General features: G+C 42.6%; 1 long non-coding RNA gene across 1 annotated transcript in view; it reads left to right on the plus strand.

The window, feature by feature from the left end:
• The first annotated feature begins 3,203 nt into the window (after positions 1–3,203).
• The window catches only part of LOC115800065 (uncharacterized), a 30,283-nt gene continuing 9,907 nt past the window's right edge, over positions 3,204–23,579 (plus strand). Inside the window, exons 1-2 of the long non-coding RNA XR_004021635.1 lie at positions 3,204–3,269; positions 3,375–3,549. This is a non-coding gene — a long non-coding RNA (uncharacterized LOC115800065). The remainder of the gene's footprint in view (positions 3,270–3,374; positions 3,550–23,579) is intronic.

Genomic DNA, 23,579 nt, shown 5'->3' on the forward strand with positions numbered 1-23,579 from the left:
AGGAAATGCTTTTAGCAGCTGAGGAATCTGGATTATGTTTTTGTTGTATATGTTTTTTTATGTGATTTCTGCAAACACAGTGGAAGGAAACGGCACTCTGGGACACATTAAATGCTTGATATATAAATGTAACTTTTCTGGATTATATGCAAAAATTATCATTCTATCGATCTAATAAGGCCTGATTTAGAGTTCTGCATTGATCCTTTGTGCATAACTGAAAATCCTCTCTGAAGCAAACCTGACATGCACCTCAAGAAATGTAACTACACATCCAAAAAAACTGATTACTGCTTTCCAGTTACATCTTAGGTCCCATTACTCAGTTAACAAGTGGGAGCGGCATTTAGTGGTTAGCATTAGCTTACTAATTAGCATTAGCGTTAGCGCTGGGGTGAGAAATATTTCTTGCTAGAACCCTGAAGTTACCATGGCCACCACCAATGGTAATGTTAGAGAAGTAAGTTGTTTCTCCGCCATTAGTACATTGAGCTAGTGGTGGGCAGATCGATCCTAATATCGATAATATGGATGCCAGCGTTGGTATTGGTATTGATCAATATCAGTGTGATGAGATCGATACTTTGGCTTCAGTTTCTCTCCTGTATGCAGTGCTGCGGTTTCATCAAAGATGCGAGCTGACTGTCTAAGTGTCTCCTGTCACAGCACAGAGCACTTTGCTCCTCCCCTCCCCACTGTGTTTTGTTATACTGTCATGTGACATAACATATTTTATTTAGGAAAAAAAAAGGATTTTGCTATGAAACATTTAAAGCAAATTTAAATTTAAATTTGTAGAAAATTAGTGAATGAAAGGATATTTTTTATTAACTTTCTTTATAATACTTTCTGAACGATCTACCTGGAAAAAAAAGTTTGCATTTGTTCTTGAGTGATGATTTTGTACACTTAATTTATGGAAAAAAAAAATTCCAGACATCAGTGTATGGGGAAAATTGTTTTATTAATATTCTATTGTTTCAGAACAATAACTTTTATTTTGATAAAGTATTTTCTACTTATATATAAACTTTGCCCAATTCTATCCTGGGTTTTAACTAATTAATGATCTCAAACCAGTTAAACTTCATGGAAATTCTTCATAATTATTAAAAAGTATTGGTATCAGTATCTGTGATAATGGCCCTGCGTTTACTTGGCATAGGATCGATACCAAATCTTGAAGTATCGCACACAACTACATTGAGCAGCATACACGAGGAGTGATTGACAGTGCTAAGACCCTCGGTCTCATACTGTCTGACATGGTGACAGTTTTAACAAATATGTAAAAACCAGATTTTTTATAAAAGTTACATCCTGCAGCTTTAATCTGTATAAGATTAAAGGCTTTAGTTCTTACTGTTGATGAATGTTTGCCATTTTTTCAGTTTTACACATTTAGCTATGTTTTGAAAAAGCATCCATTTTTACAAAGGTTGTTGGTTTAAAAACAACACAACTTTATGCATTGTTTATGAAAGGCAGAGAAAAGTTAAGACTATTGTGATGAACTATGAATAATTGTTTTACATTCTGTGATAAATGATGGAAGTCACCCAGGAGGATTAAATAAAGATGGTTACATTTATTTGAGCTGTGAGTGTTTAATATCAGGATGATTTTATGGGAATGTGGATCTTTCAGATCAATTTGAGAAGTGATTTTGATCATGTTTCACATTTTATTGTGTCATGTAGCGTCAGGCACTGGTCTTGGTCTTGTCTCGGTCTCGCTCTCCCTCGACTGGTCTTGACTGGTCTTGGACCCTAAAAGTCTTGGTCTTGTCTCGGTCTCGGGTTAGGTGGTCTTGACTACAACACTACTGGATAGTGACTCAGTGAGGTCACATGTTCCTCTGGAAGGAGCAGGTGGAGCTGGTTCGGCCATGTGATCAGGATGCTCCCAGGATGCCTCTCTTTGGATGGTTTCTATGCATGCCTGACTCAGAGGAGACTCCGGCATAGCCCCAGAACTGACCGGAGAGCATGTATCTATAAATTTATAACTATATGTCTCACAAAGATCCTCCAGGAAGAACTGGAATACTTTGCTGGGGAAAGGATCTGGAATACTCTGAGCCTGCTCCAACACGGACAAACTGAAGATCAAAAGTCAAAAATGCATTTTTGTGATACTGGCTTTTTTCTCCTGGACATTGAGTATAAAGTGTGAAGCATCCTGGATGAATGTAAATTAATTAATATTGGACACTGATTGGAAATTATTGGCTCAAAGCTTCTGAGGCCTTATTGCATGAAATGTGAGGAAGTCCAGTTAAAAATAAAGTTGATTTAAAGGATGAATTTAAAAAGAAAGTGAGCTGTTATAGTAAGTTTGAGATGGGATCTCCTGCTGGTGTGGCACTGAACCAGAGACCAGGCTCTGATACTGTATCCTGATCGTCACTCAGACTTAAACATGCGCTGCTGAAACTAAAAACTCAAGTCCAGTTAGAAAGCAGCCTGTTCCTAAATGATGTAGCTTATATTCAGTTGGAAATATAGTTAAAGGTTATAACTAACTTAATAACTAAATGAAAAGTTTTTAAATGTCATCATCCTTCAGTTGGTGATGTTTTAAATATTATAAAGATATTTTCTTCTTTTAATTAGAAGTCTGGTGAATGGGTAATCAGCTGGGTTTACTGATTACCCATTTAAAACAGGAGGCTGCATTCCTTCTTCACTGAGTCCACGAGGAATGTGAAGTAGACTCCTTAGCAGCTGACAGCCTGATGTGAAGACTCTGCCATCACACTGACTGACCTGACTGACAGGTGAGGATTGATACCTTCCATTAGTATGCAGCTGTGTGCTGAGAGGTCAGAGACAGAAACACTGCAAAGACATCAGAAATCTCCTTCTTTCTTTATTCGTTTGTCACAGTGAAACCGACTGAAAAAGTTACCAAATAAATGATTACTTGAATTTTAAATACTTCTGTGTTATGCTGTTGTATTCTGAATAGTAGTGGGTTACTTTGTGACATGTCTGTGTAGGTTCTCAGTCATCCAGGTCATGGTAGTCTCTGCAGCTTGAAAAAAGGCGACCGGAAGACGTTTCTACCCTGATCCAAAAGGCTTCTTCAGTTCTCAAACCAAATGGTGGAGATGGTGGAGAGACCCAGGTGTAAAGTGTTACATAGTAACGCTTTACACCTACAGTCCCCAAATCACAAAAGCCACAGTTCCTCTAATGTCCACTAGAGGCAGGCTGCTGCAGTGACCCACGTTAATACGTCCGAGTTTACAGCAGAAACAAAAAACGGTTTGGGCCTCTTTGGATATTTTCCACCTTTATGACACCCGCACATGGGTGAGATTTATATTAATTTATCTTTCTTTAACCTCCTGTATCTGGATATGAGTGTAGGTGTGACTGAAAGATGCCCTGACGCAGGCGGCTGTAGCTGCTAGCTGTCTGCTAGCTTTCCCTCAGCTAACTGGAGTCCCTGAACTGGACCTCTGGACCGTGTTGGTGCTGTTGGAGCCTTTTTATGGACTGCCGTGGAACAAAGATCATCCAGGATATCTGCACTCCACTTCTGGTGAGTGAAAGCAGGATTTTCTGAGGCTGTTACTGAGCAGATATCCGTATCCGCGCACTGCACATGTGGCTGCAGCTCGCTAACAAAGCTAACTGTCATTAGCTGATTACTTAGCACTCCAGGCTCTTATCGAGATGTCCATCTTGTAAACTAGAGCCTTGCCAATTAACACATAATATTTGAACAGCTCAAAACTGATGATTATCATCTCTGTAAAGGTCAAGTTCACGGCTGAGCACCTGTATTTATTGTGGTGCTTTAGATTCAACAGGTGCGTCTATTAAAGTGTCTCTGTGCACCCTCCTGCAGGAAGAAAAGCTGCTCACGGATGCCTCTGCTCTCACAGACCTGCAGTGATTGGAGTTGTGTATGCTGTGTGCATGCATACTTGTCATTTCTTTGTGTTGAGCGCGCATTAACTGCTCATATCAGGAAATCGTATTTGCATTTGTTTACATCCCTGCAGCCTAATGACCATGTAAAGCAAAGCACAGATCAGATCTGAGACGTGCAGCTGCATCCAATCCTCCTAAGCCTGTAATTGTATTCCCTCCTTTGAAGTTGCGAGACGAAGATTGTTACACAGCTAAAACAATTTGCCCTTAATAACCTTTTATCTGTCAGGAAGTGGTACGGCTGTAACGGTGATGTTTCTGCTCCTTTCCCGGGTCAAATGAGAGAGCAGAGCGGAAGTGAGGAAGAAGAGAGGAGCGAACTGAACCGCAGTAGTTATAAAAGTTGAGTCTACAAAGTGACCTTTCGAGTGAAAATGCCACGTCAGAAACCCCACACATTTTCTTCACCGTGTCAGACGTGAAAATCAAATAACTCCCAATTTTTTTTTCCCACCTATATTTGAATTTTTTTTTTAAGCTTCACTCAAGGCTGCATTTCTCTCAGTGGACTCTGAAAATTACATGTTTCTGTGAAGGGAAAAAAAAAACTTCCAGAACTGGAGAAGAGGTTAGCAAACTGAAAATAAAGCCTTACAGATACAAGGATTTTTTTTTTTTTTTTAGTGGACTGGATTTCTTTCTGCTTGCTCATCTTCAGGGTCACGCGGGGCTGCTGGACGCCATCCCGGCACACATGAGGAGGAAGCATGCTGGACCCGTCTGCAGCCCATCACACGGCTGCTGTCAACTGATTTTTTCCCCGATATAACAACAATTTAATTAAAGCATGGCAGCCTATGCTTAATTAACACCTACTTACTGTTCGTAGCATGAATTTTCACAGTTTCCTCGTCCCTCCCTACCCACCCCCCCAAAAAAATCATGCTGTGACCAATTAAACAGTCTGCTTTCTACAAAAAGGATTTTCAACCCCAGGCTGGATTCTCTAATCAGGAGACATGTGCACAAAGAGGCTCGCAGTGATGTATTCAGCGCTTACTGGAGTGTGTTTGGCTGCTGCCTCTGAGCTCAAATAAAACGTGCCCTTTTTTTATTTTGGCTGAAGCGCGCAGGAAAACTGACATTTGTCTTTATTGTCAGATCAGTGATGTGGCATGTTTGTAAATACGTATCTGCGCCTGTTGGTCGGATTGGAGTCAAACAATGATGGTGTTTAGTGCAAATGGGGGATATTAATAAGAGGATGAAGACAAACTTATTATCAGAGCTGGGCTTTGGCTGAGTTATTATCAGTAAGGGCTGTAAATGTTTGTCCACTTTTCCTCATTTTTCTGGAAATTATTACCAATTAGAACAATTAATGCTCAATATACACAAGATAATCTGTAAAAAGTCATTTAATTTAAAAGCAGTGATTAGTTACTTTTAAATTGTTTATTTGAAAAAGTAACTAAATAACTGATTATCTGACTTGATGTGCTAACGTGCTGCACAGCTGGGACCGATGCACAGCTGCTTTACTGTGTATGAAGTGTAAGTACCAGGTTGGACCTCTTCATGGCACAGATTCAGTGTGATGCAGGAAAAATTCCTCGGATATTTTGGATATTTATGACATCATCACACAGCTGCTGCAGATGTGTCGGCCGCATCCATGATTTGAATCTGCCGTTCCACCGCATCCCAAAGGTGCTCTGTTGGACTGAGATCTGTGACTGTGGAGGCCGTCTGAGTGCAGTGAACTCAAACCAGTTTGAGATGAGCTGAGCTTTCTCCTGCTGGAAGCAGCCATCAGGAAATGGGAACACTGTGGTCATAAAAGGATGGACATGGTCAGCAACAATACTCAGGGAAGCTGTGGAGTTTAAACGATGCTCAGGTGGTACTGAGGGGCCCAAAGTGGGCCAAGAAAATATCTCCCACATCATCACAGCTCCAGCAGCCTGAACTGCTGAGACCAGGCAGGATGGATCCATGCTTTCATGTTATTTACTCCAAACTCTGAATGCTGCTGTACTCTGATGGACTCATTTCTAATCCTGTCCATCCTGCTCGCTCCCAAATGAAGATCTGAACACCTTCAGCTCAGCCTCCTGTCTTTGTGTTAGTCCTCTGTTGGTGTTCAACATTGTTGCACCATGAAATAATGAAATAAGACAGAAAGCAGCATATTTACGTGTCACAGTGTTCTGGATACCTGATGAAACATCGTGACTGGGGGGAATTAAGGTGGAATAACCTTGTTGTGGTTATGTTTCGTATTCGGTGTCACGGCCCTCCAGTCCTCCTGTGCTGGCTCACCCAGTCACTCTCTCTCTGCTCTTCAGCTTCTCCTCTGCCTCTGTGTGTGTGTGTGTGTGTGTGTGTGTGTGTGTGTTTGAGTGAAACACACCTTGTGTTTCAGGGGCGGGTCCTACCTCTGCTCCCACCCTGCCTGTGTGTCCCACACCTGTGATTAATAAAGTCACCTGTTGGTAATCGTCTGGTTTGCTGTGCACACAGTGAGGTTGTCTCGTTCTGTCAGAGCGTTTGCTGCTGCTCACCTGTTCGTTCTCCTCGTGCAGGAATCCAGGGTTAAAACAGGTGAAATATTATCACATGAAGAAAACAGAAGATTACAATTTATTAATTAAATTATTTAATTACATTTTTTTTCTCAGCCTGTCAACTCTGGCATTATTAGGACACATGTATATGTATGGGGAAAAATAACACAAATAAATAACTAAAATAAAAGGACAAACATTAACAAGAAGAGCCTGTAGAGAATCTATGGAGCTCATCTTGGAAGAGTACAAGTCTGCTGGACATGACAGGCTTTAAAAAAAATTACAATTTATGATTAAAAACTCATCCAAACTGAGTACAGAGGTATGCAGTGTAACAGTTACATATCTTAGAAACCAGTCATTTATTTTAATAGTAATATTTGGATTCAGCTCATCAAAATCCATCAGATTCAGTCTCTGAAACAGTCGACTTCTCAAAAATTGTCGCCCAATCATTATTAATTACTGTGACTTTTCATGTTTATAGCATTTTAATCGCACTTTGCACCGTGGAACGTTTCTCAGTGCACGAGTTCCCGGCATACAGATTATATCGACGCACAATGTCCAAATTAGGGGCCGCATCCTGCGAAGGACCCGGCCCACGCCTTTCACAGCCCAGGAACACCACAAAGGCCGGAAGTGAGCGGCTAGCCTTCATATCAGCTGCTGTCACCTCTGCGTAGCTCATGTCGCCTAGCAACCGTGAGTGTGAAGCACAGCTGTGTAAAGCAGCTGTTAAACGGAGAACGAACTTTTTCTCCTTTTTGTGGTTTAATTTAAGTTTTTTATTGAAAATAAGCTGTTAAAACAAGCATAACACATTTCAACATCAAGGAATACAGCTGAGAGAATGATTAATTTCCAAATATAACAAGTGAGACATTAATGTTGAATAAAACTATCCAGTTATGATGCTTAACTTTAATTCAGGAGTTTGCTTATCACAGGAGCACTTCCACCCTTCATTGGTGGGAAAATAAACAACATTTTGAAGTTTAAGCTTATGTATATTGATTTATTCATCAACTAAAATTAATATTTATCATGTCAAATATTGAAATGCGATTAAAATGCGATTAATTTCGATTAATTAATTACAAAGCTTGTAATTAATTCGATTAATTTTTTTAATCGAGTCCCACCCCTAATTCTAAGTTGTGGCGTATTTTGATTATTTGAGTAATATTTGCTTATTTAGTTACAAATGTATCAAAGTAGGAGACTGTGAGACAGATATGATGATTTTGGGGTAAATCTGGGCGCGGTGGTGTTGTGGGTCTTCAGACTGGAGTTTCTCGGTGATGTGTCGCACTTATTGCTGCTGATGGAAGAGTAAAAAGTTCACTTCCTGTGCAGGAGAGAACAGACTTTCCTTGTTTTTGATAAACATCACACACTTAGATTACAGTGAAACTGTGGTGCGTCCCGGAAACGGCGTCTGGACAGCCACATGTTGTTGCTGTCGCCGTGATGCTGTTTTGAGGGAAAGTGCTGCTCCGGCGGTGGTGCGACTCGAGGCAGGAAGCAGTAAGCCAAGACTCCAGAAGCTGCAGGAGCTCAGGCATCCATCAGCATCTGTTCTCTCCGCTCTTCCGTCATTCCATCTTCTGCCTCCATCTGCCTTTGTTTGCTGCATTTGTTGGGAGGGGGTTATGCTGCTTCTCTCTCTGCCTCGCCTTCCTCCACCACACTCTTTCATTAGCACCTCTCTTCATCAAAGCATTTGTTCATGCTGCCATTAATGTTTAGTTCCTATTAATTAGCAATTTCCTTGACTATTATCCCATCACTTTATTGGCTGTTTTGCAGCCTCACTGTGAAGTAATGACCTTCCTCAAAGGGGGCGAGCCAAGAAATAATTCTCCAAAGCAATCATCACATTAGAGTGAGGGTGCTGCTGGTTTATCATTTAAGCGCTGGTTGTCCAGCCTGCTTCACGGAGCAAACTACATCTGCAGGGACTCTAATGTAACTGAAACATGATTAAAATGAAAGCTGGAGGCCATGAAAGCACTTCAGCTGGAACACACGGCGTACAGGCAGCAGATGAAGCGTGCTGCTTTCAGTTCATGTTTCTTATTGTGCTGCGTAATTGTTTTTTCTTCTTTCAGCAATATTCACAACATGTTCCCTTTTGAAGCCCTTATCTCCTTGGACATCAAAGCTCTCCACTAAACAGAACAGGCCTCCATCCACTTCCTGTTCACTTGAAGGAGGCCTTTGTTGCTACAAACATATGTGCCATCTGTGCTTTTGTCTCTGAAAAATCAAAAATTCAGGACGCTGTTTAACATCCCCACCAGTTAGACACCAACAGTCTTTGGTATCAGCAGCTCCATCCACGATTCTGACAAAATGAAGCCTTGTGAAGCTGATTTTTGGTGCTTTTGGACTCTTACCAGGCATGCGGCTCTGCTCAGGAGATCTGAGACCGACTGCACGCAGGAAGGATCACAGTGAACCCTGATGTACTGCTTTTGGGAGTGTACAGGAAATCAAGATTTTCTACCTCAGCTCGAAATCCGCTGTGCATTTAACAGTGTGGGGGGTCATGTTAGTGGGGGGTATGATGCTTCAGGCAAACCGAGAAATGGAAATTAAACCTGGGGAGTCCAGACTGAAGGATTCTCAGGCTTAAAACAGTTCCCAGCAGTTTATAGTACTCTGACTCAGGGTTTTATAAGTCTGGAAAGTTATCACTGCAGCGTAATTACTGCAAGCTAACCCCCCACCACCCCAAACAGCAGCTGATGCTGTTTTCAGAGTGAAATCCCTTTTATGTCTAAATTTGATTGAAAGGTGAAAGGTCGTCTTTTTAGGCCGTTACAGAGACTTAACTTCACCCTCATTTCATGTTTACTCACTGAGCAATTTTCTGTTGATTAGAGCACTAACAGAGCTCTGCACACTGCTCAGCCATCGAGGCAAAAATCAGCTCGGTTCAAACGTTCAGGAGACTCACAAATCACATCTAACTGTTTGGCAGATGCACCTTCTTTGTTTTCTTTTAATGCAGTTGATTTTACTTGGTTGTGATCAGAGAGCCACACACCTGACGACAAACTTTAAATAGAAAAATGCAAATTATCTACACAGAACTCGTGTTTCTCATCGGTTTCCCTCATCGTGACTTGCATGGTGAGCTTCATTTGGATGAGTCTCTGGACATTCATCATTCCCACATGCTTTGGTGGCACGGCTGTGCAGTTAGAAGCAGGGTTTGCCTTCTCTGGTTGTTTCAAGTTGTTTCTCTTTCCAACCAAACATGGACAAAACTTGAAGCTCAAGCACGGGTTTGAGAGTTCTGTGCCACAATTTTCTCTTCATTAATCTGCCAACATCCTATATGCCAGGTACAATATTGGAAAGAGAAGCATGCCTAATGATCATAAGGACCCAATTTTAGTATGTATGCAATACTTCATCTGTGTTATGTTGCTGTTTTAATATCTTAATGTGCTGGCTGATTGGTTTGGTGCAGTTCAAACCACCTACCTGATGCGGTGGACAAAGGACCTCTGGGGGTGTGCTGTGATATCTGGAACCAGCACTAAAGGATCTGGCAGCAGATCCTTTGAATGTTGTGGGCTGCAGAGTGGGCCCTCTTTGGATCGGGCTTGTTCCAGTGTGTTCCAGGTAGTTTGAATCTGAGTCAACAATTTGGGCTCTTTGTCATGTTTCTTATGATGTTCCTGATCAGATTGCATGGCAGGATGATTATCTGAATGGGAGGGGCAGTCTCCATCGGGGAGCACCGTTGTGGGGTGTGTTCAGTCTTCAACAATACTTACATGTCAAAGTAAAATCTACGTGAATGCCAGAAAACTAAAGTTTACCAGTGGGACGTTGGATTGTAATGAGATGATGAATGTTATTCGCTTTAGTGATCAGTAGTGGTGAGTGGTGTGGGTGATCGGTGTCTCTGGCCTCCACCTGTTTGCAAATGTTTCTTAGGCTCAATGCAGAGAGTATTTGAGGTCTTTGGACTTCTTAAAAACATGTTTGGTTACCAGATGGCCCCCCTTAAATCAAACTGGCTTTAGAGTGGAGGGGAACCGACTGACATGCAATAGAAATGTGGTCCAGCAGGATCCAGGAAAACTTCGTCAGAGTAATTAGTCTTCAGGTACCTCTGGAGAAGTTGAGGTGTTCCAGCTTCTTGAGAGGCAGATGTACTGTAGGTGGTTCTGCTCATGACGCTCCAACAACAGTCTGGCACTTAAGAGTTTGTGAACATTGAGACCCTTGGTTTCCTGTCACTGCAGCTGCTGATGGTTCAGTAGTGACAATGTCTCCTTTTTCAGTACAAATGATTTCACTACTTCAGTCAAGCTCGGTTTAGTACTAAGAATGGATCAGCCAGTCTCATGACGTATCCTGTGGGGGCACCGCTTTGTTCAGTTCCTCTGGTGTAGCCATCCAGACTTATTGTTGTCAGACTATAGTCAGTTGGTTTGAGATTGCATTTTCAGAAAATGCTTCTGCTAGATGAAATCTGCAGATTCTGCAGATACATTGGAAGACATTATGTCTATGCAGTAATTTTGCAGCCCATCGTGAAGCCAGAACATCAGCAGATCATCAGATTCCTAACTGAGACCACTGAGACCAGACTTTGTTCTTATTATGTAGTGAGACGTCACCAAGTAGAGGGGTTAACCCCCCCAAAATCTGCCACACTCAGTATCTGCAGACATACTAAAACCAAAAAGTTACTATTTTTCTAGTAACTTGTCCAGCACTGCAAGTAAGATTCTGCTCACCAGGTACCTTTGTTACTGTCTGCTGTGTGCCTTTCATGATGTTATTGATTATGTGAAGTCATGCCTGATTGGTTAAGGATGCAGGATGAATTGTTCTGATACTTAGATACTAATGTTACCTTAGAAAACCCCGCCTAGCACAAAAAAACCTTGTTGATTGTTGAAATCCACATTTATACAACTCACATCTTTTCAAGTATCCGCTCTATCCTCTAATCCCTTTATCTCCCAGACTGTGCTTCCTCCAGTGACAGGTGAGATAGGCTCCAGTTTCACTAAAGAAAATTTAGTTTTTCCTTTCTCTGGAGATGACAACATTAACAAAGTTTTCTCCTCAGCTGGTGGAGTGAGAGTTCCACCGAACCCTCTATAGAGGATTATCTCTTTCTCAGTGTAGCACTTATCTTTGAACTAAACCTGGCCGTGCACACATGCACGCACACACTCCAATGGGCCACCTGTTTTTCTCTCAGGTGCACACACACACACACACATACAGACACACACCTGGCACAAAATTTCTTTCACAAACTTCAAACACCGGCATTCATACGCTTGCACAGCCCGTCTGTGGACAAGGCCTGTTTTCAGCTCAGCCAGGGGTATTGTGGCAGGTATTAAGAGGTGGCCGAAGGGTTAATATTGGAGGCTGAATGAGGCAATCTGCAGCTTTTACATACCGCTGAGGAGAAGAGAGTGACTTGGCATCATTTCATGGGTCACTACATCTGCAGAAATTAGATTGGAAGCAGTATTCTGAGCACTGTGGAATATCAAGGTGTGTGTGAGAGTGTTCAAGTCTAAAAGCCAGCTCAGCAGGGGACGGCGTCTGCAGAAAGCACCAAGAGACTCAATCATCAGTAACAGCATAAGCAATTCAATTTATCCATCCAAATCCATCAAAATCAGTTGAGCCGCGTTGAGTCATCAAAGCAAATCCAAGTGGGAAATTTTGTTTCTGGCGTCTCGTTTGACTTATGAAGGTCATAAATAGATGTTAATTTCATTTAGCTCATGAATAGTGGGGAGATATTCTCTGCTGCTGGACAGATGGAGTACAGCTGACGAGTCTCTTTGACCACATTTTTGTCATTTTGTGAAATACCCACCTGGTACTTGTACTTTGTATTCTGATGAACTGCACTGGGATGCTACAGGATTGCCTGCCGCTCTTTAAGAAGATACTAAACCCTCTTAGCACAAGATTCTTTTTCTCATTTCCACCTTAAAAAAAATCAACACATAATTCAGACAAGAACAGCTGTGAGGCTGAACTGAGCAACGTTAGGCTCTACTTTTATGAGACTGTTGTTTATAGTCTGAAAGTTCAGCTGAATCCAAACTGTAAATTAGAGAAAACAGAGGAAGTATAATAAAGGTCAGCACTGGTGTTATTAAAACTATTAAAAATTCTCAACTGCAGCTGCACCAGACTTGATGTAAGAGTCGAATGCTATGCCCTTTTTAATCACAGCAGTGCTGGGTGGCCTCTGCGCTGAAAGCTTGAGTAATGGCAGTTTGTGTTGTTTTCGCAGCAGCCTGGATACAGCCGTGATCTCCGGGTTTCCAGACAGAGGCTGAATTTTGCAGGTATTTTGCACACAAAAGCTTCGGACAAGTTTTGATCTGATCTCGGAAAACTAAAGTCTTTAGGATTCATTCTCTGCCATGTGTGTCAGTGCATAATGTGCAGTGCCTTTCACAGAAATCCTCACAGGATTTGTTGAGGTATTTTAGTCTCGAAGAAATGGTGAACTGCCCGAGCAACCAGCCGTCAACAGATTAATGCTTGACTGCAATGCAAGAAGAAGAAACCGGTCTCACTCCTCCTGCACTGCTTTCAGTCTCACACACTGGTACATTTTCTTTGGACTTTTCTACATGTTGTTCAGCCAAATACAATAATCAAAGGAGCTCTGCTTATTGTTGGATGCTGGCATCATCTTATATAACCTTTGTGCATGTGTGGAGCATGCCTGCTCCCAGTTACATTTGCAGTTTTGGACGTACGTACATGGAGCACCATTTTATGACAGGAGGCCAAATGCATTCAAAGGTACCACCTTGTAATTTCTGAAGCTGGTCTTGTTAGCATGTGGCTAACATGCAGCTGAGCTGCTCAGTGGCTGTTACTGGGTTAAAACCATGTGAGTTTTGTTCTGTGTACAATCACACATTCAGCTGTGAGAACATCAAAACACTTCAGCAGTGAGTGCTAACATTCACTGTCTACCACAGTCTCTACGAGGCAGTTTTAAGCTTGGCCTCCCATTATGAAATCTGTAAAATTCATGAGGTTTCAAGAGGAAAATAAGCCCTTAAATATTCCATTTACTTCCCATTTCTATTTTTCACAAACAAAAAGGGCTTAATATTCAAAGCAAATATCAGTTTGTAGCTGCTTGTAGCTCCTTTCCAAGTCTCTACACCAATCATAGCAGTTACCTCTTTAAACAGACCAAAGTTTCTATGAGTTTAACGTGAGGCAGAAGTTGAGTCAGCGCCCTCCATCTGGTTTCTCGGGGCTAATTGGTTGGTAATTCATCACCGGTCAGCCATTTTAGACGGGATGTGAGATCCGAGCGTCGGCAGCACAGAGTGTGCCTGTTCAGAAGTACGAGATTAAAATCTGCTGCGTACAGGCCACAATATGGAAGAACATCAACAGTGACAGATGGGCAGATGATGGGGACTGATTGGAAGCTGGGATGAAAATGACTGGGTGACGAGCTCGGAGCCAGCACCAGCGCTCGCACGAGCCAAAAGCAGCTTCCTGTACAACCGCTCAACGTAGCCAATGAAAATATCTCAGACTAGTGTAGAGCAGGCGGTCGGATTCATGGGGAGAGCTTCAACACTCTGAGTGGAAAACAGATATTTGGTGCATCAGTTATCCTTATGAAAGAAAAGCTTGTTACATGAGAGCACATCAATCCATTTCTTGGATTTAAGTGAAGTTGAACCCTCTAGCATGTAAGTTCTTGTGGATAATAAGAAGTAACTCTAACTATGTTTTCAAAAGATAGAAATCACATATTTTGATATCACAAGAATACATTTTTAGTGTTGTGTTGGGGTACCATTGACGAGGACTTACACCTCAGAGAGTTCATGGAGCAAAAAGCTGTGAAAAGTAAAGTTTTTGATTTGGGATTTTGTCAAATAAAAGACTGCAGACTTTTTCCGAATGCTCTCCAGCCATGGTGGGGGTGCTTTTCTATTGATCCCCTGTTCAGTGGGTTATTCTCCTGGCTTCTGTCTCTCTGGTATATCTCTTCAGGCGGTTTAGCCACGGCTGTGAGTCTTTGCTTGGCAGTCTCTAAGGCCTCTGGTATGGACAGCCTGTTGTGCTTCTTAGACACTCCTCTCTTCATCACACCTTTCTGCAGCTCTGTTACCTGGCTAACTTCCCTCTGTGCTGCCTTGATATTGGCCTCTAGTCATCATTTCCATGGAGGGTACTGCTCCTTGTGGCTGTTCATCTTATCGCCAAGCATCTCAAGGATCACAAGTAGACTTTCAGAGGGTACTTCACGTTGTCTTGGTAATCCGCTTCGAGGGGTCCAGGTAACTTAGCCATGATCTCATCGGGCTTGGTACCTAATCTCGGAGTGTGGGGATGATGATATCTCCCCCTGACCTGTCATTCTGGCTCCCCCTTGTTGTAGCATTTGTGTTGTACCTCATCAATCTCTAGTTGCGATAACAGTTGCTTCTTTCGTATGTTGGAAGTCTGAGCTACGAGTTGTTTCGATGTCATTTTGGGTGTTGGGTGTTGAAGAATCCCAAGTCCCACAGCCTCTTCATGTAACCCCTATCACTGGGATTACATTTGTACTTCTCGTGTTAATTTATGTCGTATCCTTGTTCCACTATCGTCAGTATGCCCTGGTTCCTCAACACCTGACACAGACATTGTTAATGTGGGCGACGTCTGAGCCGGTATGGCTTCAGTCATGTATCTCTCCCTCATATTCTGAGGTAGGCTTGGGTAGCATGAGGGGTCTAGCCTGGGGACCCTTACTGGATGCAGGCCCTGGCCGGGTTTCAAACCTCTTACTCCAAAAGACGGTGGAAAAAACAAAAAAACCCAAAAAACTACAAACTTTTATATTCTCCGTATTATACAGCATATAACACAGTATCTAGTAATATATGGCAGTGGTTCTTCTGTAATAATGATGATGATGGTGATGTAGTATTACAATATTACAATATTAGATTTTAAAAAATGAATACATGCATTTTTTCATTTAAAAATAAGTTGATTGTCTAAAGGTTTGAGTCAAAAGTTAATATATGGCCTTTAAAACAGACTTTATTTTTTTTGCATTATTATTCTGTGAAAAGGTTAAATAAACAGCTCAGCTGAAAATAAAAATGTAATATTTAAATTGTTGGGATTTACAGGGATAGAGTTTACCTAGCCTGAGTAATGAAAACTGAAGTAAAGGTGATAAAGAAATAAAGTTAAGACAGAGATGCAGACGACCAGTGGGAGTCATCTACAGTTGGTTTACAGTAAAAAAGAAGAAAAACTCAATAATTTCTGTAAATTAACAGTAATTTAAAAATTTAAGTCCAGGAAAAAGTATTTTGTGTAATTTATTTTTTAAAGTGAAAACCCAAAAAGCCTTACTGTTTGTTACTACAGCTGCAGTTCTCTGTAAATGGACTTTCTGAGATGTTGAATTGATGCTAATTTCTCTGAAGACGTCTCTGTTCATCAAATTAAATGCAAAAGTTTTAAAATCTTAAACTTTGTTTAGAGTAAAATAAGACATTCAGAGGTGTATACATAAACACACACACAAATGTTAACAAGCAATAGTTTTAGCGGTCTGGCCCACTTGGGATCAAATTGGGATTCATGTCGCCTTAAAGCTGATCTGAGTTTGACGCCCCGTGATCAGACAAACAGCTGCGGTCGAGAGCGTTGCTTAAAGTTTCCTTCCTTTTTTTTTTTGCTTCCTTATCGTCATCTCGCCTCCTCAGATGAGGAGTTTGTTCCCGAACACGTCTGCCTTATAACCACAAACCCGCTCAGTGTCAGTGCAGATGCAACATCTGTCTCTCCCTGAAGTGAATCATGAGAATGGCCTTCTGACCACAGGACTTCCTGTATGTATGTCACTGGTAGCTTATGGGAAAGACTTCATGCAATATCAGCAAATACCAATCTGCAATCTCCTCCCATCATCTCATGACTGTACACTCATGAGGAGTCTGCAATTAGATAAGTAATAAGTAAAAAGAATTACTTATTTTTATTTTTATTATTTATATGTGTGTGTATATATGGTTGCAGGTACAAAATACATTTCACTGTGCATTGTACTGTGTATAACTGTGCATGTGACGAATAAACACTATCTTATTTTATCTATAGCAAGCAGGTCAGGCAACACGCGCATCGTTAGGTTAAAAAAGTCCCGTTATATACGGACCAAACCACACGTGTGACGCACACCGAAGAAGTGCAGCTGAAACAGAAACTCTGAAACTCCAATCCCACAGAGCTGTTAGATCAGCCATTTAATTTTTATATATATATATATATATATATATATATATATATATATATATATATATATATATATATATAAAATATGAAGAAATGTAAGGTACCTGTTGTATTTCTTTCATCCTCAGACTTACACCTCTGTAACAGAAATCAGTTTCACTTATTTACGACAGGCAGCACAGTCGCTCAGACTCACAAACGCTTTTAATTCCTTCGTTTCCTGAGAGGCTTCTGATGTGAAGGAGCTGCAGAAAGTGTTTAACTGACAGCCTCTAAACAGCAACAAAGATGGAAAAAGCACAAATGCTGGAGTTCAATAATGACTTCAGTCTTTGAATTTATGGGACTGGTTACTTTTTTAAGATAATTTGATCAGCTCAGCTTTTATTGGAGACAATTATTGATATAAATTCAGCCACTTCAGCACTTCTCTTATTTTTAGGAAGTCCTGCTCTGACCACTTGCATGTTTGGATTTGCCTTTTTAAACAGATAAACATCCACTTCTGTCTTCATGTCATCCATCATCATTGTGATGAGAACCGGGCCTGCAGCTATGACTCAGTGTCCAAACACAGGCTGTGTCCAAATTCAGGGGCCGCATCCTTCAAAGGACCCGTCCTACGTAGACCGGGTCCTTCGCAGCCCACGAAGACCGCAGAGGCCGGAAGTGAGCGGCTGTGAAATTGGACGGTCTACCCTTCATATCAGTGCAGCTCAAGTCACCTAGTGACCGTGACAGTGCGCAGCACAGCTGTGGAAAAGCAGCTGTCACAATGGAGATGAACTTTTGCTCTTTTTTGTGGTTTAATTTTAATTCTTTAATTCAAAATAAGCTGTTAAAACAAGCAGAACACATTTCAACATCAAGAAATATAGTTGAGTGAATGATTAATTTCCAAATATATTACCACTCTATAAAACTATCCAGTTATGATGCTTAACTTTAATCTCAGCCAAACCGATTTGCTCAGGAACAAAAGAAACACTGAAATAAACCACACGTCAGCCGTCAGAGATCATCTGAGTGAGTTCAGAATCAGAATCAGAATCAGAGTTATATCTGTGTTTAACTTCCACTCAGCAGCGAAAGCCAGCGGGGGTTTGAAAAGGATGTGCTCGGAGTCAGGCCTTCTCTCCGGTTATAGCGAGCCTCAATAGCCTGGTCAGCTCACAGCTAGTGAGGCGAGCAACAGACATCTCCGAAAACGTCAGAGCACTTTTTGCAATTAAGTGATATCTTGATAAAACAAGATATTGCTTAATTTACATTCTCGCCTGAAAACATCTTAAGTAAGTTTATTTTTTGTCACAGAAACAGTCATATTTCAAACTTTTTGGCCGCTATCTTCCGCCATTGTTGTGTTTAAGGTTTGATACGCAATGAATCATGGGATATGGTAGGCCATGAAGGATACACTCGACCATCCTTCAAATTCGAGAAACGAAGGACGCATTCGTCGACCACATTTGGTGGAGTCTTGGAATTTGGACAGCCTTCGTCACCTCGCTGTGATGTAATCGGCCTACAAACAAACGCAGCCTTCGAAGGATGCGGCCCCTGAATTTGGACACAGTCACAGTCCACAGCATCCCGGCCTGAAGACAGGATGTCCACGGGCTCATGAACCACAACCTCATTCCCCGTGATCAGCCTGTTCACACTGAGTTCTGCTGTGATGTCCCGAGACGTCTCAGAACATAAGCTGCAAATGATCAGCTTGTATCCCAGTAACCCTCCTGGGTATGTCGTCATAATGACCCCAACCATAAGTCCAACTGTAACCCTGACCTCTAAGTCTTTGGAACCAGTGAACATACAAAAAAAGTCATTGTACCAAACTCTACAACTGTTTTTTGTTTTTTGTCTTTCTCCAGATTATAGTGTTAGTCTTTAGCATCTGTGCAGACTTTGACCTCAGAGGTTTAAAAGTTTTTACACTGTGGAGGAGTTTCAGTGTGAAAATCAACTTTCAGAGAGACTGATCATATTCGTGGGCTGCAGAGTCATCCTTTTTTTTATCACAGCTGCTCACTGCTCAGTGTCAGTGATGCTCAATGTATCAGATTAAGGCATTAAAGGTAGGCCATCATTTCCAACTCTTTGAATGTGAAGGGAAACTGTGATGAAGCGGCCTATTTTACCCCAAACCATCCGCCATATTTTCTTAACCCTGATCAAGTCCCTCTGAGTTCCTAAACTGAACCGGAAAGTAAAAACTAGCTGGTGCAGAACCCAAAGGTCCAAGTGGGACACCGACCGTGGTCTCCTGTCTGATAAACCTGCAACCTGTAGCACCACCACCCTTCAACCTGCTGATGTGGACGCTGTAGGTTTCTAAAATGGAGCGATACAAACCTCATAGTAGTTTTCCTTTTAGTTCCAAATCCTCTGTCCAAACATTTCCTGCTAGATTACATTGATGGTGTCCCCCAAATTTCTCATATATGGTCTAAACTTGTATGCAAATATATTTGTGGATTTGTAATCCTATTAGTTATACTTGAACTGTACTGTAGCCAAACAATTTATTGAATGAATTATTATTCACATACTGGCTAGCACTGCTGCCTCACAGCAAGAAGGTCCTGGGTTTGAAGGTCCTGTGGAGTTTGCATGTTCTCACCCCCACAGCCCTGCACTGGATAAGTGGAAGAGAACGGATGGATGGATACTGAGCTGGATATTTTTCCCCTCCCTTCTTATCCGAGTTTCCCGTCATAAACAGACAGTGAAGTGGACAGCTGTCTCCGGAGCAGCCATCCATCTATCATCATCCTCCACATATCTTCATCTTCAAGTACAGTATTGCCTGAGAACGATGCAGGATCCTCAGTGTGTGTCATAGATGGATAAATAGATCTTTTGTGCTTCCCTCTTTGCTCGTCTCTACAGTGTTTCCCTCGGCAGCCTTTCCCTCCAACTAACTCCAAACAGATGTGGTTGAAAGAGAAAAATAAATGCAGTCTGACAGTGTGAGCCAGCGCCTTACTGTACATTATTAAATATTTTATCTACCTGCTCTTATTTTTACATATTATAATGAACATTAGCGGGTCTGGTCCAGTTTTTCTGCTCTGTCTGTATTTTTGCTGCCAGTTTAAACATAACACTAACTTTATGTTCATCTGCTGTTTCCAGAAATGAAATAGTTGCAAAAATGTTCTAGCCCTTTGCATTCATGGTTCATATTATTGGAGAAAACTATTTATCTAAAAAACCGGTTTTAAATAACGTGTGAAATGAAGTGATTGACATTAACGTTTATAAATTATAGGTGTCTGGAGAGAAACTGGCTTCTGCATTTACTGAAAGCATTTCCTTGTGAGCTTAATCCAAAACTCACCTCTGAGGACTTCCAGTCCTGATAGTCACCCCCCCCCCCCCCCCCCCCCCCCCCCCCCCCCCCCCCCCCCCCCCCCCCCCCCCCCCCCCCACCCCCCCCCCCCCCCCCCCCCCCCCCCCCCCCCCCCCCCCCCCCCCCCCCCCCCCCCCCCCCCCCCAAAAAAAAAAAAACTAAGAACAGTACCTTTTGTATATAAAAAGCTGCATTTATCCACCTTGCACCTTTGACAGCTCTCTGTTCATTGTGTAACCCTCTGATCGGGACAATACGCCGAGCTCTGCAACCTGTAATCGAAATATTCGCCTGTGATTGTGCGAAGTGGAACGAATTCCATTCAGCTTCACAATCACCGTGCTGCAGGAATAATCAGCCCGAGCGTTTAATCAGTCGGCATTGTGCTGCTCTCTATTGTCCGAGCAGTTTCTGCCAGGGAGGTAAATGACCATCAAACGGGGGTGGAAATCTGTCATTAAGTGTCACAGAAGAAAAGCTCAGGTGGAAGGAGTGAAGCGCCGTCATTACGTAAGCGTTTGATCACAATGTGGACTGCATAATGAAATGCTAATGGGGTCCTGCCTTCCACCCTTTCACTTAAATTTTTCTTCTTTTGACACGCCTCGGGAACTTTAGCCCATTTTAGTTTCCCGCCGCATGCAGGTCGTGAAAAAACTTCTCAGCTCACAGGTGCAATCCGAACTTTTGTGTGAGGGAAAGTTATGGTGTGAATGAATTATGAAAATCGTGGTGTTAAAAGCAGAAAGGCGAGAAACCCTTGAAATTCTGTCGAGCTGAGCGTGAATAAGTGATTCCAGCCTCAGCGTTTTTTTTCCACGTGCTCGGCTTTTTCCTGCGACTGTTTTAAATCTGTGATTTGTGTATATATATATATTATATATATATATATATATATATATATATATATATATATATTATATATATAATATAATGTACTGTAGTCTCCAGATCAACTGATGAAAACTGCAGTTCTTTGGAAACACACTGCAAACATAATGGTCCAGTTGTGCTTGCTGATGGCTTTTCTGCAATCTGTCCTTTTTATCAGGACTTAAAGCCTATGATCCACATTGCTTATTGTCCTAACTGGATTCATTTCCTCAGCTCATCAGTAAGTCTTTTATTCTGTCCCTTTACATGTATTTAAGAAGCCTTTTAGCTCGAGTGCCTCTCTTATTCAACAGTATTGATTTCATCTCCATACGGCCGCCTTATGATCTGACAAATCCCAGGCGTGCTGTTTCCAGCGGGCCAGTGCGAGTCAGCGGGACACGACAAACTCGGGATTGTCTGTAGCTGCTCTGTCAGCCTGTGTTTGGTCCCCGAGGGCCCACGGTTCATGGCTAAGACGCCAAAGCTGGTCTTTAACGTAAAGGCGTGGTGGTTAGCAGGGAGGAGAATACTTGTTGGGCCTGCTTTGTGTTGTATCCCCGCGATAACGCGCTCTGACGGCCTAACACAATCCAGCTGCCACCCTGCAAGTGGACACAGACACACCGTCCGGCTTGCTCTCTCGTTCACGTTTTTCCTTTTCCTGCCTTTCATGTTCTCCCTTTTTCCTCAAATACACGCAGCCCGTGGAGCAGCACTGCTGCAGGATTGTCGCTCGTAGCTTCAGAGATAACTTCTGTCTTTTCTTAGATGCTGCAGAGGTTTACTGTACATGTGGGATCCTCTGTGGCTGCACAGCTGCATGCTTAAATCAGCCATACAGTGCACTCCATCCATCCGCGGTGAGGAGGAACGCTAAAACTGCAAAGCAACTTGGAAGGCCGCGGGGGGGTGAGGCCGCGGCCCGCTGTGGACAGCTCTGCTCAGCAGCGATACTGAGCGGGACAATGTTTACGATCCAAAGAGGAAGGGGGGTCTTAGTTCAGGAAGTGAGCGAGCCGGCCCGACACACTGTGGCAGAGCGGTGTTTCCTTTGTTTGAGTCGGCTCTGTCAGCATCCGCGGCCAACGAGGGAGGGAGGCGGCGGGCGGCGGTAATGAGGAGTAACTCACTTCCTCTTAATTATCCAATAAAGTCTGCTTTTTACCTCAGCGCGCCCACCCATCCAGTTCAAGAGCGCTTATTGCACCCCTTATTGCTGCATCTTTGTGTCGCTGTTGCCGCCTCTGTTTCTCTCACACGCACACAAATACATACAATCTGGACTTTTTCTGCACCTGTGAGGTGTAAATGGGTGGGTAATGGTGTGTGTCAGACCTGTGTAACAGCTCATTAGGCCCGTTCAGTGAGTTAATCTGATCTAACGTCTCTCTTCCCTACTTAAAAAACCCCACCAGGCATCTCTTGGCTCAGACTTAGCAGAGAGCGGGCTCTGGGAGGGGGGAGTACAGGGAGATGCATCACTGATCATCCAGCAGCGCCGTTCACCCACTTGACACTCTCCTCAGCCCAAACCGCTTCCATGTGTCCGCATCCGAGGGCTGGAATTGCTCCACTCTGTGAGACGTTGGGGGGTTACTCCTGTGGCAGCATCAGCTTCCTTTTGAGCAGGGAGGTGGACGGGGAGGAGGAGGAGGAGGAGAAGGGGGTGTGGCTGCGATTGACATGACATGCAGCCTGCCGGGATAATTGGAGAGTTTAAAAATGCAGGGATGACTCACACAGCAGTGCCTGCTTCATTCTGATTCCTGCACACAAACACATGCGGAGCTGCCGCCACACGCGGCGTGGACGTACAGCGAGGCGGCCTGTTGAGGGTTAAGTGCTTTCAGATCGGCCAGATTCGGTTTCATTACAGACGATGTATATTTTTTAAGGGGGCCAAACGTTGGATACGCCGGTGCTGCGAAATGTCTCGGACTGTGTTCCTAACAAAATACAAAGGCGTAATTATCTTTATTACAGGTGGGTCCATTTATTTGTAGAAAGAAAGCAGACGAGGGGAGAGAAAGATATGCTGACAGACAAATAATAACAGAGTAGGATAACTTAAATACTTCATCCTAGTTATTACAGAAATTAAAAATAATGAACATTATACAGCACAGCCAGGAGGCTTAATTACCCCAGAAGGGTAAATGGAGGTTATCTCTGGTTTAACTTCTTTGCATCCATCAGGTCACCAGTGACACATGTGGGGTTGGGAAGTTTCAGCTTTCTCGATGACTCCAATGCATCGACCAATGGTGGAGCACAGCGCTCTCATGCATCCTCCTCGTGACTTTATTTTTCTTCTGTTTAAGCATCTGTAACTCACACCTACACCGAAACTCCAGGGTTTAAAGTTACAGTAAACTACAGGGTCAGGAACAGTGCTAAAATGTAACCTTAATGTTGGGTTAAGCATGAAGATCTATAGTTAAGGATCAATACAGACTCAGGGGGAAGATAATGGTACACCGAGGGTTTGGGGTTAGGCATCAAGAGCCTTTTTTAGCCTCATGCCAAACAGGCCAATTCTCAGAAAGTGGAAGACGTGACCTTTCAAATAAAGACTCAGTCGTTCAATTTTGGCATCACAGT

The sequence above is a fragment of the Archocentrus centrarchus genome, chromosome 21 (genome assembly GCF_007364275.1).
Source record: "Archocentrus centrarchus isolate MPI-CPG fArcCen1 chromosome 21, fArcCen1, whole genome shotgun sequence".
NCBI lineage: Eukaryota > Metazoa > Chordata > Actinopteri > Cichliformes > Cichlidae > Archocentrus > Archocentrus centrarchus.